Source organism: Hypomesus nipponensis, chromosome 16 (genome assembly GCF_054491055.1).
Source record: "Hypomesus nipponensis isolate SF chromosome 16, ASM5449105v1, whole genome shotgun sequence".
In the NCBI taxonomy this organism is placed as follows: domain Eukaryota; kingdom Metazoa; phylum Chordata; class Actinopteri; order Osmeriformes; family Osmeridae; genus Hypomesus; species Hypomesus nipponensis.
This window is the reverse complement of record NC_140376.1, coordinates 4,446,184-4,461,451: the sequence shown is the minus strand read 5'-3', so window position 1 is coordinate 4,461,451 and position 15,268 is coordinate 4,446,184.

The window sequence follows — 15,268 nt, the reverse complement described above, 5'->3', positions numbered from 1 at the left end:
ACGTACACAAAAGCTGATACAACTGCCTTTTTTTGGATCTGAATCAGACGCGCTGCCTCAAAAAAATGCACATGGCTTTGTGACAAAGCTGTGTTAGACCTCATCTTCATGAAGTGCTCTGTAATTGTCTGGTTTGGGCAGAGGTATGATTTAAGCATAACCTTAATCATTAGGATTGAAACTGCTGCTGCGGATAAGTGATTAGATTATTCCAAAGTGCTAGAGAGAGAGAGAGAGAGAGAGAGAGACAGAGAGAGAGAGAGAGGCAGGGAGGGAGACAGTGTGTGTGTGTGAGAGAGAGAGAGAGAGAGAGAGAGAGAGAGAGAGAGAGAGAGAGAGAGAGAGAGAGAGAGAGAGAGAGAGAGAGAGAGAGTGGCATACTCTACAGTCTCTAGTCAATACGCTGTGAGCCAGGCCTGTGATATTTCTGCATCGATCCGAGGACTCTCCTCACATTAACATTTACAAATGGGACATCTGCTTCAGCCTTGTGAGAACGTCCCTGAGAAGACTGGAGACAGCACCTCAGGACCAGGGGAAGGAGACAGGCTTACAGTGCACACCAAGCCAGACAAAGGAACTAGCTTTTTAAGAATAACTATGATGGCAGGCAGTTCTCATTCACTGCCATAGCAAAAGGAAACCAAAATCATAGCTCTTGTTAATATGAGGAATTATGTGAGTCCACCCCAGGATTTAACAACAGTTAATATCTTACAACAGATTTAACACTTTGCTGATTATAAGGGACATCTCCGAGAATAAATGACTGTAAACTTCTTCAGTCACTGCCTTCATAAACCTTGCCAATAAACACCAAAATAGGGGACACTGAATGTTTGATATATTGTATACTGACATCTCAGTGTTGAGACATAACTCAATGGATGAAAAATCGTCCCAGAGACTTGTAATGCACAATGTATCAATCTGTAGCACTTCTACAGATGTGAAATGAAGCCATAGGAGGAACTCACGAGGCACTTGAGTACTGTGCACAGTGTTTGTTTAATGTGTGGTGGGGAATGAGAGAGAGAGACCGTCTTGTATCTCCTCCCCCTTTCTCTCTCTCTTTCTTCTCGCTCCTCTCTCCCTCGTCTGAATCTGGACTGGGGTTTTGGCAGCAACAGACAGGCATTTCCCGTAGAACACCTTACGTAATATGTAATTCAATATTTCCGTAAAAAAAAAAAAAAAACGTTTGCACCCCAACCATTCAGATAAAAAGTCAGGAATTATTTTTAACGGTCGACTGACACGCGTCTTTCTGAGCGCGGTGTCAATTTCCACTGCCATATCGACATACCCTCTTTCCATAGCTATCATGGCTGTTTCTGCTGCTGGCCATTCCCATGGAGTTTTCCTTCTGTCAGACTGTAGAGGGGAGAGAAAGATTATTGTAAACTATTTAAGAGCTGCGCAGCAACTGGGAGAGATTATGTCTGCGGAAACGAGTCTACTGGATCCCACCCATCCCCCACGCTCGCTTGTAAACTTACTTTTGCCTGGCAGGTCACCGACTGCAATAGATAGAATCCACCCCACCCCCTATCCCTTTGCTCAGTCATTCAGACCTGGGAGAGTCAATAACAAGCTGACATCATCATTGGTTTGTACATTACAGTGCCGCTCTCATACTACCCACCATCTTCTAAGAAAGGAGCATGGCACATCTTGTAAGTGTAGCCAGAAAAGGATATGTTGTTCACATGGGGCATCAGGAGTGAGATAAGGGAGGTTATTGTAGAGGAGTGGGGGAGGGGACCGGCCTGCCATACATTCTGTTGGAACATACCAGGCTAGCTACATTTGGAAATAGGCTAATATCTCACACGTTCGTTCCAAGCTAGGGCATAATGTTTCACATGAAAGGAAACATGAATCATTGATAATGTTCATCCAATATGTGTCAATGATAAGATATGTTGCAGTTTATCCTTAGGGAATGATTTCGAAATAATTCTCAATAAATACCTGTTTCATCTAAATAGTTTTGGATTATAGGGTAAACCATTCAAGAAAGTCTTCAGTTGGAAATCCTAAAAATCTGTCACCGGTTTTAGTACCGTCAAGAGGCAGAAAGGTGAACGGCAGGATAGTAAAAGTGGAAATAACACACAAACACAAACACAAACACATATACACACACGAAATAGGCTAAACAACATTCCAATCAATTAGCTGCAATTAGCCAAATTTGCATTCCAGCCCTGTAGTTTGTTGTTTAAGCCCAACTTCCTGTAAAGGAATCTCAGCCCTTTCATAGCAGCCATCCATCCAGTCAGCCAACCATCCATCTTACCAGGCAGTCATTTATCCATCCAACCAGCCAGCCAGCCTACCAACCAGTCAGCCAACCATCTATCCATCCAGCCACCAGCCAACCAGCCATCCATAAATCCAGCCAGCCAGTTGGAGGGTTTGAAGTAGCTAATATATCAGTAGCTGTCCAGAGCTGGCTCTAATCCCATCTCTCTCCCTCCACTGAAAACAACTCAGGAATTTTGCTACGTTCTGGTCGAAAATATAGTCTACATATTGGGGCTCTCTCAGACAAGTGTAGAACGACATCTGTGTAAAATGTTTGTGCTTGTAACTGGAAGAAAACATTACTACAGTGAAAGTGTATATAGTACAGACTACAACATTCTTCAGGGGTTGATATAATTTGCTATTTTCTTCACAGTGCTGACCAGACACCCATGATCCACTACTGTAGTTTTCATTTGCGAGAGGTAGGCAGTTCATTGTAACAGTGTGCTACAATCGATTCCAATTTTCTCTGCTGGTGTGGGGTCTGAGGTCCCAGCACATTAGAAAACGAACCAAAACTGGGTCTGTGGCTGTGCGAAAACACCTCACAGGATAATATTGACAACATCTCGATTCATACAAGACAGAAATACCAGACTGAGGCTCTTAGGAGACTGACATGAAAATACTAAGATGCTTGCAGATGCATGTGTATTGTTTGCATTGTTAATTAAAATACCACTACCCCTGAGATGAACAGAGACATCCATATTCATCTGTTATCCCGCACCACAGAAATTGGTCTCAATCCACCTCAACCAATCAGTGTCCAGCAGGTCACTTCCTCTTTCCTGCAGCCTGGATTTGTGATTAGGTAGTGAAGACTGAGAGAGCGTGTGATTGGCTGGGGGTAGAAAAGGAGAGCTGAATAGAAGGCACTCTCTGGAGTGAGGAGAGCTGAACTGTCATCCTCATACCAGCAGACAATCATCACTGGGGAGAAACTAACAGAGCTGAACCATATATCTCTCTCCCCCTCCCCCTCCCCCTCCCCCTCCCCCTCCCCCTCCCCCTCCCCCCTCCCCCTCCCCCTCCCCCTCCCCCTCCCCCTCCCCCTCCCCCTCCCCCTCCCCCTCCCCCTCCTCTCTCTCTCTCTCTCTCTCTCTCTCTCTCTCTCTCTCTCTCTCTCTCTCTCTCTCTCTCTCTCTCTCTCTCTCTCTCTCTCTCTCTCTCTCTCTCTCTCTCTCTCTCTCTCTCTCTCTCTCTCTCTCTCTCTCTCTCTCTCTCTCTCTCTCTCTCTCTCTCTCTCTCTCTCTCTCTCTCTCTCTCTCTCTCATCAATATTTACAAATACATGCAAACACAAACGCACGCAAGCACGCACAGTGAGGGGAAATAAACAGTATGTGTTCTTCATGTCCTGAGTTCTTTATTTTCAGCTTTATATGTTGTGAGGGTTGCTGAGTTGGCAGAATTAAAGTAATTTCATGGCTGGCTGGCCCAGACAAGGGGCTGTTTGCATTCTTTGGTACTATGGAGGTAGAAACCACTCGCGATAAACGGACACCACTGTGTGAGTGTGTGTGTGTGTATCTGTAAGCTTGAGCATGTTTTGTGTGAGAAGACTTCGTGAAAATGGATGATATGAGGCAGGAAGTGTAGAAATCATATTCACTGTGTGGTGTGCAACAAACACAGAACAGGTTACCGGGGAGACAGCAGCAACAGCAACAACAACAACAACAACAGCAACAACAGGAAGAGGAACAGAAACTGCTGACAGGCATTACACAACACAAACCCCTTCACCGGGAACTTGAAGAACAGACATCTAATCACACATTTACATGGACATCCACCAGACCTGGGTCTGTTCGTAGGCCAAATACAGAGAAATACTTGAGGTAAGCTTGATTCAAACCCCCATTACAATTGCAAGTGAAACAAGTGTCCCCTGAAGGGCAAACTGTTGATAAAACAAACTAACCGCAAATCCTCTCAAGTAGATCTATGACCTTCACTCTGGCCCATCTCCTATCCACCCATGACTGAGTGTTCAAGATCGGGAAGGGCTACATTCAACAACCCAAGTCAACCCAGATGTTGTGCTCAGGTTTGACCTAGTTTGCTGTGAACCGAACGCATTTAAGCTGCACTCTAGTGGATTCCCAATTAAAGCTGGTGATGTGGTTGTTTTTTCTACCACGACTGTGCTGAACGAACAGGGGATGAGAGAGGAAGGGCCAAAGAGTGGGCGGAGGAGAGGAAACGCAGGATGATTAGACAGATTAGGAGGGAATCTGTTCGACGGGCATATTCCAGTTTGCCTGCCCCCACGGTACGATTCATCCCAGGATTTCGAATCATCCCAGGATTCATCCCAGGATTTTGAATCATCCTAGGATTCATCCCAGGATTTCGAATCTTTCCAGGATTCATCCCAGGATTTCGATTTATCCCAGGATTCATCCCAGGATTAAGATTCATCCCAGGATTCATCCCAGGATTAATCCCAGGATTTCGATTCATCCCAGGATTCAGATTCATCCCAGGATTCATCCCAGGACTTCCCCCAACTCGGTATTGGAGGAACTTCGTCACGGCCATTTTGGCTATCTTGAACAGTTCACCGTGGAGTCTGTGTGTGGGCGCGTGTGTGTGGGGGGGAAGCTACCCTCACCAAGCTGTAGGTAGCTTCAAGGCCCCGTGACGGACTGCAGCTCACATGCTCACACAGTAACTCATCGGGAAAAAAATGCATACCCAAGAGCAGCACGTCATAAATTGCTACGAGGGGAGGCTACGTACGTTCAAGACTTCTCTTTTAGCCTCTCAGATGTGTCGCCCCCCCGTCGCCCCCAGTTACCGCTTCCCTAAAGGGGGAGTCTTGAGACATGGCATGTCTCTTTAAAAGCATCTAAACAGAAGACAGAGCGTCTCCAGTGGAGTGTGCTCCTGTCATAACAAGCGGTGCTGCATGAGAGGAGGGGCGTGTGTCACGGCGCTCAGGAAATGTTCCGGACGTTTCCGTGTGTCTGTCTGTCCATCTGCCCGTTGGTGACATCGGTGATCCGCCGTAATAATCAGCCTCACCATCCTGTGGGCAGAAACAGGACACCCCTCCCCCTCCCCCTCCCCCTCCCCCTCCCCCTCCCCCTCCCCCTCCCCCTCCCCCTCCCTCTACCTCTCCCTCTACCTCTCCCTCTACCTCTCCCTCTCCCCCTCCCTTTCCCTCTGTCTTTCCAACCCCCTTCTCCCAACACACAAAGAAGTATCCCTTTCACATTCTGAGCTACTCTCTCCTCCAGACCTCCTCACCCCCCCCCCCAGCTGACCCCCCCACTCTGGGCAGAGTTGCTGCCACAGCAACCCTCCCCCCTCCCCTCCCCACCCCAGAGCACTGCCTGTGTGGATACACACGAGTCAGAAGGGGTGGCAGAGCCAAGGGTGTTTTCACAGTGCGGCAGAGATGAAAGTATAACAATAGACCCCCACCCCCCCACCACAAACACACACACACACCCACACAGGCACACACACACAGGTGCACAGGCACACACACACAGACACCCACGCAGGCACAGACACAGACACACACACTCAAACACACACACACACGTGCAGGCACACCCCACGGGGCTATGAGGAAGCAGCAAACACAAAGCGACAGTCTCTCACATGGCTCTTTCAGCTGCCTCTCTCTCTCAAACACACACACACACGCACATACAATCCATGCAGGGAGGGAACGACCCAGCAGTAAAAGGCTGGCGGAGGTCAAAACAGGAGATGATATCAGATCAGTGTGGTATAGCATGACTTCCCAATGCCAAAGATATCCTTTCTTCTGTGCTGTGCTGTTTGTGTGTATGCGTGTGTGTGTGTGCTAATAATAAAAATACACCGCCAGCCAGCCAATGTTGGTTAGGGTTTATAATTTAACTCATGTCGTCTTTCTCTTGTCTTATGTGGCAGAAGCTGCTTGGTATGTTTGCTCAGCTTAGCAACGGAGGTGGGAGGAGTGTGTGTGGGGGTGTGTGGGGGAGGGTGGGGCCAACCACACCATCCTTTCACGAAGAAGAACCCTTTTTCCAACCGATAACCGCGCTAACCACGCAGGAGAATCACGTTAGTCCCTCATCTCAACACCTCTCTCAGGAGAAACTCCTACTCCACAGGTTTGAGGTTAGATCACATGGTCTAGTGTGAACTACTTTGACTGTGGTGGCTGAAGTTTAGATCCCAGAAGTGTGGATGTTGGATGTGTTCTGAATCTGTTGTGAATTGGATTCTACTGAGCCCTACTGAGCTTCCTCCATGCAGTTTCACACCCTGACAGAGTTGATCTGGGGCCACTGGACTCACCTCCCAGTCACACCTGCACACGTCAGTCTAGATCTCTCCCTCTCAAGCTTGTTATCTCTCTCTGTCTCTCTCTGTCTCTCTCTTGTTTTTTTTTATTTATCTTTCTTTGTATCTGTCTATGTCTGTCTTGATCTCTTCCTCTCAAGCTTGTTATCTTTTTCTCTCTGTCTTTTTCTCTCTCTCTCTTGTTTTTTTTATTTATCTTTCTTTGTATCTGTCTATGTCTGTCTTGATCTCTTCCTCTCAAGCTTGTCTCTCTTTTTGTCTCTCTTTTTGTCTCTTAAATTACACACTGTCTTACACACCCCCCCCCTCTCTCTCTCTCTCTCTCTCTCTCTCTCTCTCTCTCTCTCTCTCTCTCTCTCTCTCTCTCTCTCTCTCTCTCTCTCTCTCTCATCACATGCTCCACAGCCAAGGTAGAGCAGTGAAAAACTAGGTTACAACAACAACACTGTTATGAATTACAGGGCAGTGACAGAGAGAGAGAAATAAAGAGAGAGAAAAATGGAGAGAGAGATAGAGTGAGTGAGAGAGTGAGAGAGAGAGAAAGATAGAGAGAGAGAGAGAGAGAGAGAGTGAGAGTGAGAGATATAGAGTGAGAGAGTGAGAGTACAGCTAAACATCTGCTCCTGCTTAGATGTTTAGCATGCCATCCCACTGACACATTTACAGCCTCCATGTGTACTCACTGGGTTGTTCGCATCTACGGGGAGAGTGATACTATCGTAAATCCATAAAAATATCGAATCTAACTGCCGGCTATTTCTTTTCAGCTTTGGAAAAGGGGTCATGCGCAAGCATGAATGGCCATTCTGTGTAATAATCATACAGGCAATCTCACTGGGATCTAGTTCTACCTCCCTGCTTAGTTTTATGTTTATAAATTGGTTCTGTAATGATGCCGATGCCTGCACGTTTCATGTGTTTCTCACAAAGGCCTCACATTCACCTTTTCACATGGTCGAAAGAGACCTGTGACATTTCAAATTCTCAACGTGTTAAGAGTGGATGAGCATCATCTCCTTATTCAGTATCTGTCGAATGATGAAGTGCATTCTGGGTGCTTGTGTGGGTGTTCCTGCATGGGGGGCTTTGATGGTCCTGGTTTTCCACACGGAGCGCTGGTCACAGCTCAGCCCAGTGCGCGGCCAGCCCTGTGCTCCTGTAATGCTGCTCGACAAGTCCGACAGCCCAAACGGCGAGGTTAACGGCGAGGGATATTGAGATATTGACGTAATATGGCCACAGCGACAGCCCTGTGCACATAACGTGTGCGCGCGAAAGACGGTGTACGGGAATTAGAGACGAAGAGACAGGTACACACACGGTTGCAAGGATCACTGGAGCTTCCTTTGCTGGTTGACCGTGCAGTTTCTTTGATCCTCCTCCCCGGTAATCAGAGTCTTCATCGGTGCCAGGTGCTCTGAATCTTTCCCCTGGCAGACCTCACACGCCAGCAGGTCAACATCCACCCTAACCGCCTACTTGTCATCTGGCTGGATGAAGCCAGGGTGGTTTATAAGTGTAGCTGTGTCCTTGTGTGTGTGTGTATGTGTGTGTGTGTGTGCGTGGGTGGTCGGTCTGTCCTGATACGATATCAAAGCATTTCAAAGGCACACCCTCGAGCCTTTGAACATCAACTGAAACACCTTTCAGTGTTTTTCCGCGCAGAGTTCCGTTGCAAGAGGAGAAGACGACAAGCGAGAAGAAGAAAAAAACATTTGCTTTTTCTCAAACACCGTAGGTGCTGAAAAGAAAGGAAAAGAGAGTTCTTCTCTCTATCCTGACAGGTCTCTGCGGCGCCGTCAACTGCCACTGGCAGTTCTCTGTCTGTCTAAGAAACTCTTATCCAGAGCGACTTACAGAAAGTACAGGGACATTCCCCCGAGGCAAGTGAGGTGAAATACCTTGCCCAAGGACGCAACGTCATTTGGCGCGGCCGGGAATCGATCCAACAACCGTCTGATCACTGGCCCAATTCCCTAACCGCTCAGCCACCTGACTCCGGAACATGCCGCAGATCAGCCTTGGTGAAATCCATTTCTGGAGATGTATTTAGACAGAACTAACTGATTGGAATGGTTGGATTGGAGACCTTTCCCCCACTATCTCCAGATCATCAAAGGCAGGCTGCGTGTCGTTTGTGTTTTCCCACACTGAAAGCTTCCTCCACGGGGGATGTGATTGGTGCGACTCCACTGTCCATGTCTGCCTCGTGTTAGGGAGGTTGTCAGGACACAGAAGGTTGGTCTATTCGCGTGCACGCCCGGCTTATCCTCATTCCCGACCTCACCCACACACCGACAGAACAAGCAAACATAGGAAAAGACGAGAAAGAGAACAATTTGAATGAGAAAAAGAGAGAGGTCTTAATAGGGAAGGACATCTTGTTTGTCTGAATCCAGTCCTGTTCCTCCCCGTTAACAGTCACCCCTCCCTCACACTCATCCTCATTCATATTTCAGAGCAGAGATGGGAGGACGTGTCACTAAACATTGGGTTTTTAGTCCTCATATGTGAGAGCACTCAGGACACCCACCGGGGAAGCAAGCAACACCAGAAGAAAACAACATCCAGAAATCTGTGCCGTCACCAAGCCGACAGTGGCACACTGATACACACACTGATGCACGCCGGGAAAAGCGTGAATTTGTGTGTGATGTCGAACCTTTGAATCGTGAACCTCACCTCTTCCAGTCTCTCACCCAACATCCCCCCCCCCTCTCTCTCTTTCTCTCGCTCTCTCTCTCTCTTTCTTTCTCTGTCTGGTTCACTCTTTGACAACTCATTTCTTCACTCATCTCCCCTGCCGTCCCCCACAACTCTCTCCTCCCCTCCCCCTCCTCCCACCCCTTACCCTTTCCCTGCCTCCTCTCTCCCCTGTCCCGGGCCTCCCTCCCTTCCCCCTATTATGAGGCAGCCTTGGGGGCCAACAATAGCGAGGCATCATCTATATTTTAGAAGCAGAGAGAAGAGAGGAACGGCAGTGCGGAGCCGAGGAGGGGAACACTCAGCCTACTGTAGCTGTCTCCTGTGTGACCCAAATTCTTTTCATAGCAATGGAAGACAGTGCGTTTTGTCTCTGTCTCGCTCTGTCTCTCTCTGTCTCTCTCTGTCTCTCTCTGTCTCTCTCTGTCTCTCTCTGTCTCTCTCTGTCTGTCTCTGTCTGTCTCTGTCTGTCTCTGTCTGTCTCTGTCTGTCTCTCTCTCTCTCTGTCTCTCTCTGTCTGTCTCTGTCTCTCTCTGTCTCTGTCTCTCTCTCTCTCGTTCAGACCTTCAACCACCTCTCTGTGTCTCTGAGTGCAGTTTATGAGGATGCTCTCTACAAAATTGATGTGCGAGCTCTCCAGTCCCTCAGCAGAAGGTTTTCTGGAAGCTTCCGTGACTTCGGTGTAGACAACACAGCATTTATCTGTGGTTTAGCTTGCCAACCGCTTTCTTTCTTTTGGCAACAGGGATATTATCTATACACCCACCCACCCACCCACCCACCCACCAACACTCACACAGACAGACACAAGCACAAAAGCAATTCCAGTATGGTCACCCTGGCTCAATAGCATTAAAAACACCACCTAAAGATGATTCTCTTCGGTAGCCGAAAGTCGGATTGAAATGTACGAATACGAAATTTATGGAAAGGAAAACTGGAGGAATCAAAAATTCACGGACGGAATTTCAGTCGACCTCAAGCCACCGAGGGAATCCCAGTTGGGTGGGTTGTTCTGTGGCGTGGCTCAGCAGAGCAGACTGGAGAAGCCTTCTCTCTCCCTGGGGATCGTCTGTCTGGTAGGGCCTCATTACAGGGACGAGGAGACCCTTCTCATATCTCCAGCCTTGACAATAAACACACACTTGCGCACGCCCTCACACACACACACACTCCACGGGGTCAGTGAGGTGGAGAGGAGGAGGAGAGGAAAGTCCTACTGTCAGTAGCCAGACAGTAATGAAGATAGCCAGTGAATGATAACACTCTGAGACTCAACACAGGCACTCTCATTTGTTCCCATTGACTGCGTGGATTACAATATGACATCCTACCATCGCTGGGGTACTTTGACTGATTAAAGTGGAATGCTAAGTGATTGTCTAGGATGTGAAACATCTGTGGAAATTAGCCCTTCTGACACACAAGACCACCACTTGAAGAGTAGCTTCTTACATGCATGTTACAAATAGCAGTATGGGTGCCTTAAATATTGAGCTTAACAATAGCACTGTTTTGTCAAAGCTTATTAAATTCACATGTTCTTTCATCTGCAGGAAAACAGAGAGAAGGCTATTATAGTTCCACTGTGTGTGTGTGTCTGCTGCGTGCTTGCATATGTGTGTGTGTCTGTATGTGTGCATTGTTACTGTACTCGACAGTTACTCTGTGAGACTAACTCATTCAGTGTTCCCCTCTGCTCCCTCCCTCCCTCCCTCCCTCCCTCCCTCCCTCCCTCCCTCCCTCCCTCCCTCCCTCCCTCCCTCCCTCCCTCCCTCCCTCCCTCCCTCCCTCCCTCCCTCCCTCCCTCCCTCCCTCCCTCCCTCCCTCCCTCCCTCCCTCCCTCCCTCGTTCTTGTGTGACTTTGACGTCTCTCCAGCGGGTAACTGGAGAACCAGGGCGGGAAGGAAGGACGGAGGGAGAGAGGGAGAGAGGGAGAGAGGGAGAGATGGAGAGAGGGAGGGAGGTAGGTGACCCCAGATTGGGAGGTGGCAGTGTGCCAGGAAAGTGTTCTAGTGTTCTTCATAAAAGCTCTGGCTGAACAGGAAGAAGCAGGCAGGCAGCCTGACCACCAACCAGGCAGCCAGCCAGACAGCCAGGCAGGCAGGCATGGAAATGGGGAGAGCAGCAGACAGGCAGGCAAAAACGTCAGACAGACAGACAGACAGACAGACAAGCAGAGCAGCTTGAAGCAGGAGGGTAAGCAGAGAGGTATTCGGTCTAAGAAGCGGAGACAGGCAGACAACTGTTAGGAATGGGGGATGGGCAGGAGAGAGAGAGTGTGGTAAGAAAGGGAGGGAGAGACTGGGGGGAGGGGATGAAGGAAGTATATTTGTCATCCTCTGTGATGCAGAGACTGGTGTGTCTGGTTTCCCAGGAGAATGTCACACTCTCTCCCTCTCCTTCTCTCTCCATTGTAATGGAATTCACTTATAATGATCAAATACAGGCAGAAAGCAACACACTTTGAATCCATCATTAACAGGTTCCACAATGCAATGTGGCATCTCAAAGTGTGACATTGTTAGCACACTGTTAGCAATATGTTTCCTGTGACCCCAGAGCGTAATCAACATACAGCAAGGCCGTGTCTCCATAAAGGGTTTGCATTTCGTAGTGTTTGTCTGTTGTCTAACAGGATGGAGAAAGATAGAAGATGAGAGAACATGACTATTGGCTTCTCAGAGACAGGAATGCCCTCGACGGTAATTGTTTCAGACAGCAGCTCCCGTAGAATGCTAGCCTTGAGACCGCTACACTCAGGACAGATGGCTGAAAGACTTCTGGTAAATTGAGCTATCAATGCATTTGCTGTATTTGCGCATGTGTGTGTGTGTGTGTGTGTGTGTGTGTTTCTAAGAGCTTGTGGTCTTTCTGACTCATCCTTCTTCATGGGCACTAATGGGCTATAAGTATGCAGCTTCAGCCCACACAGGGTGTGGGTGGACTCGTAATGCTGGAGCCAACACCAGAATCACTGCTCCGTCTAGTCTGCAGTCTATATCACTGATCTATCCAGAACAGTCTGCAGTCTATATCACTGATCTATCCAGAACAGTCTGCAGTCTATATCACTGATCTATCCAGAACAGTCTGCAGTCTATATCACTGATCTACACAGTCCAATCTGCAGTCTATATCACTGCTCTACACAGTCCAGTCTGCAGTCTATATCACTGCTCTACCAGTCCAATCTGCAGTCTATATCACTTCTCTACCAGTCCAATCTGCAGTCTATATCACTGCTCTACACAGTCCAGTCTGCAGTCTATATCACTACTCTACACAGTCCAATCTGCAGTCTATATCACTGCTCTACACAGTCCAGTCTGCAGTCTATATCACTGCTATACACAGTCCAGTCTGCAGTCTATATCACTACTCTACACAGTCCAGTCTGTAGTCTATATCACTGCTCTATCCAGAACAGTCTGTAGTCTATATCACTGCTCTATCCAGAACAGTCTGCAGTCTATATCACTGCTCTACACAGCCCTTTGCCAAATGTAAAGAGCTTAGTCCGAAGGTTCTCTACACAGCAGACTGTGCATCTGCAAAACTCCTTGCATTCAAGGTTGTGTGTGTGTAGACGTGTGCATGTGTGTGTGTTTGTGTGTGTGCGTGTGTGTCTGGCAGGGCGCGGGGTGATACTTGGAGGATATGCAGGTATAATCTGACTGCCTGGATACGGCTTAGCCAATAAAACACAACTTGGTTCCCTTAGCAACAATTCGACTGAGCTGAGGCAAGCAGACAATTCTTTTCAAATGTGGCAGAACAAAAATGTTCACAATAGCTGGACGTTTTTCAAGTTTTAGTCCTGGTATTAAACCAACGGAATGAGACTGCGATGAAAATGGACTCCTGTCCTTCAGTTAGGTCAAAGAGATCCTCAAATAGAATGTGATTACTATCGGGTGAAAGTGCCTCGCAACTGGACCATATTTATTATTGATTGTTGACAGAAGGCTTAGTACTTATCAAAACAACAAAACCAGATTCAATCACATGTTGTAAAACTCAGCAGACAGCCACTGATTTCAGGGTGAGTTGATGGGTGTATGGGTTGGTGGGTGAATGGATTGGTGGGTGAATGGTTGAATAAATCAATCATCCTTAAAGTGCACGTCTCATGTTGTCCTTCTGGGTGTGCTTTTGATGGGGGCTGGACTATGTTGACATACTGCACACAGGAGGGCAGAAAGACTATACTGCACACAGGAGGGCAGAAAGACTATACTGTAAAGAGATGTGTTCAAATGGCTGGGATTCCCCGAGCTTGCTGCACTACAACCATACATCACAGCTCATTTGGAGGACGAAGGGCGCACACGCACGTACACACATTCACACAAACACACAAGGCGGTGTACCTTCTAGTGAAAGCTGATATGATTCCAGTCCCTTTCACTCGTTGCTCAACTGCGCCTACTTCTCCTCCCCCACCCTCTCTGCTCACCCCCCCCCCTTCACCCCTCCCCCCTCCTCCCTCCCCCTCAAAGGGGGAGAGCTGTTGCAGTGAGCCCAGCCCCAGCCCTCTGCTCTGCTACAACAGAGGAGCCCTTTCACCTACATTCAGGGGAGGGCTGTGCCTGCCTGCATACCATTCTGCTTCTCTATCTGTCTGCTGTGCGCGTTTATTTCCATGCTTGCTTGCCTGCCTGCCTGCCTGCCTGCCTGCCTGCCTGCCTGCCTGCCTGCCTGCCTGCCTGCCTGCCTGCCTGCCTGCCTGCCTGCCTGCCTGCCTGTCTGCCTGTCTCTCTCTCTCTGTCTGTCTGCCTGCCTGCCTGCCTGCCTGTCTGCCTGTCTGTCTCTCTGTCTGCCTTCCTGCCTTCCTGTCTGCCTGTCTGTCTGCCTGCCTTCCTGTCTGCCTGTCTTGTCATGCAGAATGCAGCACTGCGCCACAAGACAACAGTGCACCCTACAGTGGAAACTGATCAGCCATCTGCGTCCAAGGACACTCTTACACACTGTCTCTCCCACACATACAGGCAAGCACTCACACACGCACGTACACACAAGCACGTACACACTCACACACATGTACACACAAGCACATAAACACCCACCCATGCAAATACACACCTACACACACACTTACACACACGCACGTAAACACCCACACATGCAAATACACACCCCACACACACACTCACACACATGTGACATTGTTAGCACACTGTTAGCATACAGTAAGAGAAGAAGGACAAGGGGTGTGTTTTTTATGCATGATGCTAGTCTACCACATGAACCGTGTATGGCAATGTGCTTTATTGTTTTTGTCGAGAACAAAGATTTCCCCTACTTGGTTACCATGGTGAACAAATGAAATATTTATCAGAACACAAGTGGAGACAAAACTGGTGTAGCCTGTGTTTTGATGAGTCTCTCAGAGACTCCTGCTTCCTGTGTGCAACAGTTTCTTCAAGCAGAAGGACTGGATCCTATACCCCTGACCTCTTACTTCAGTGCTCTTTTTGAAACCCAAAAAAATTAATGCAAAAGAACATTGGAAATTCTCAAGATTGAGCCACTAATTATGAAACCCCAAACCTGACACTAGACAGTTAGCCAGCTCGTGCTTCCTCAGAGCAGCACTGTTAAACATGGTAACCATGTTTACCACAAACGCCCTCTGACAACAAGACACCTGCCAGTCACACTGAGAGCCCCCTTGGAAACCCCCCCCACACACCGCCCACGCCACGTACCCTCTCTCTCTACTCCCCCCCCCCCTCTCTCCCCCTCCCACCTCCCCTCGTTTCCCCTCCCCCACCCTCTTCCTCCATGCTCTTCACGACAACTCTTATCAGCATCAGTTGGTCCTATTCCTGGAAAGACTCTCTCCTTCGAACACCTGCCAAACACGAGGACTCTCTCCTCTCACGCCGGTCGTCTCGTCTCCTCGTATCTGGAGGATATGGATTCATTTGTTTCAGGGG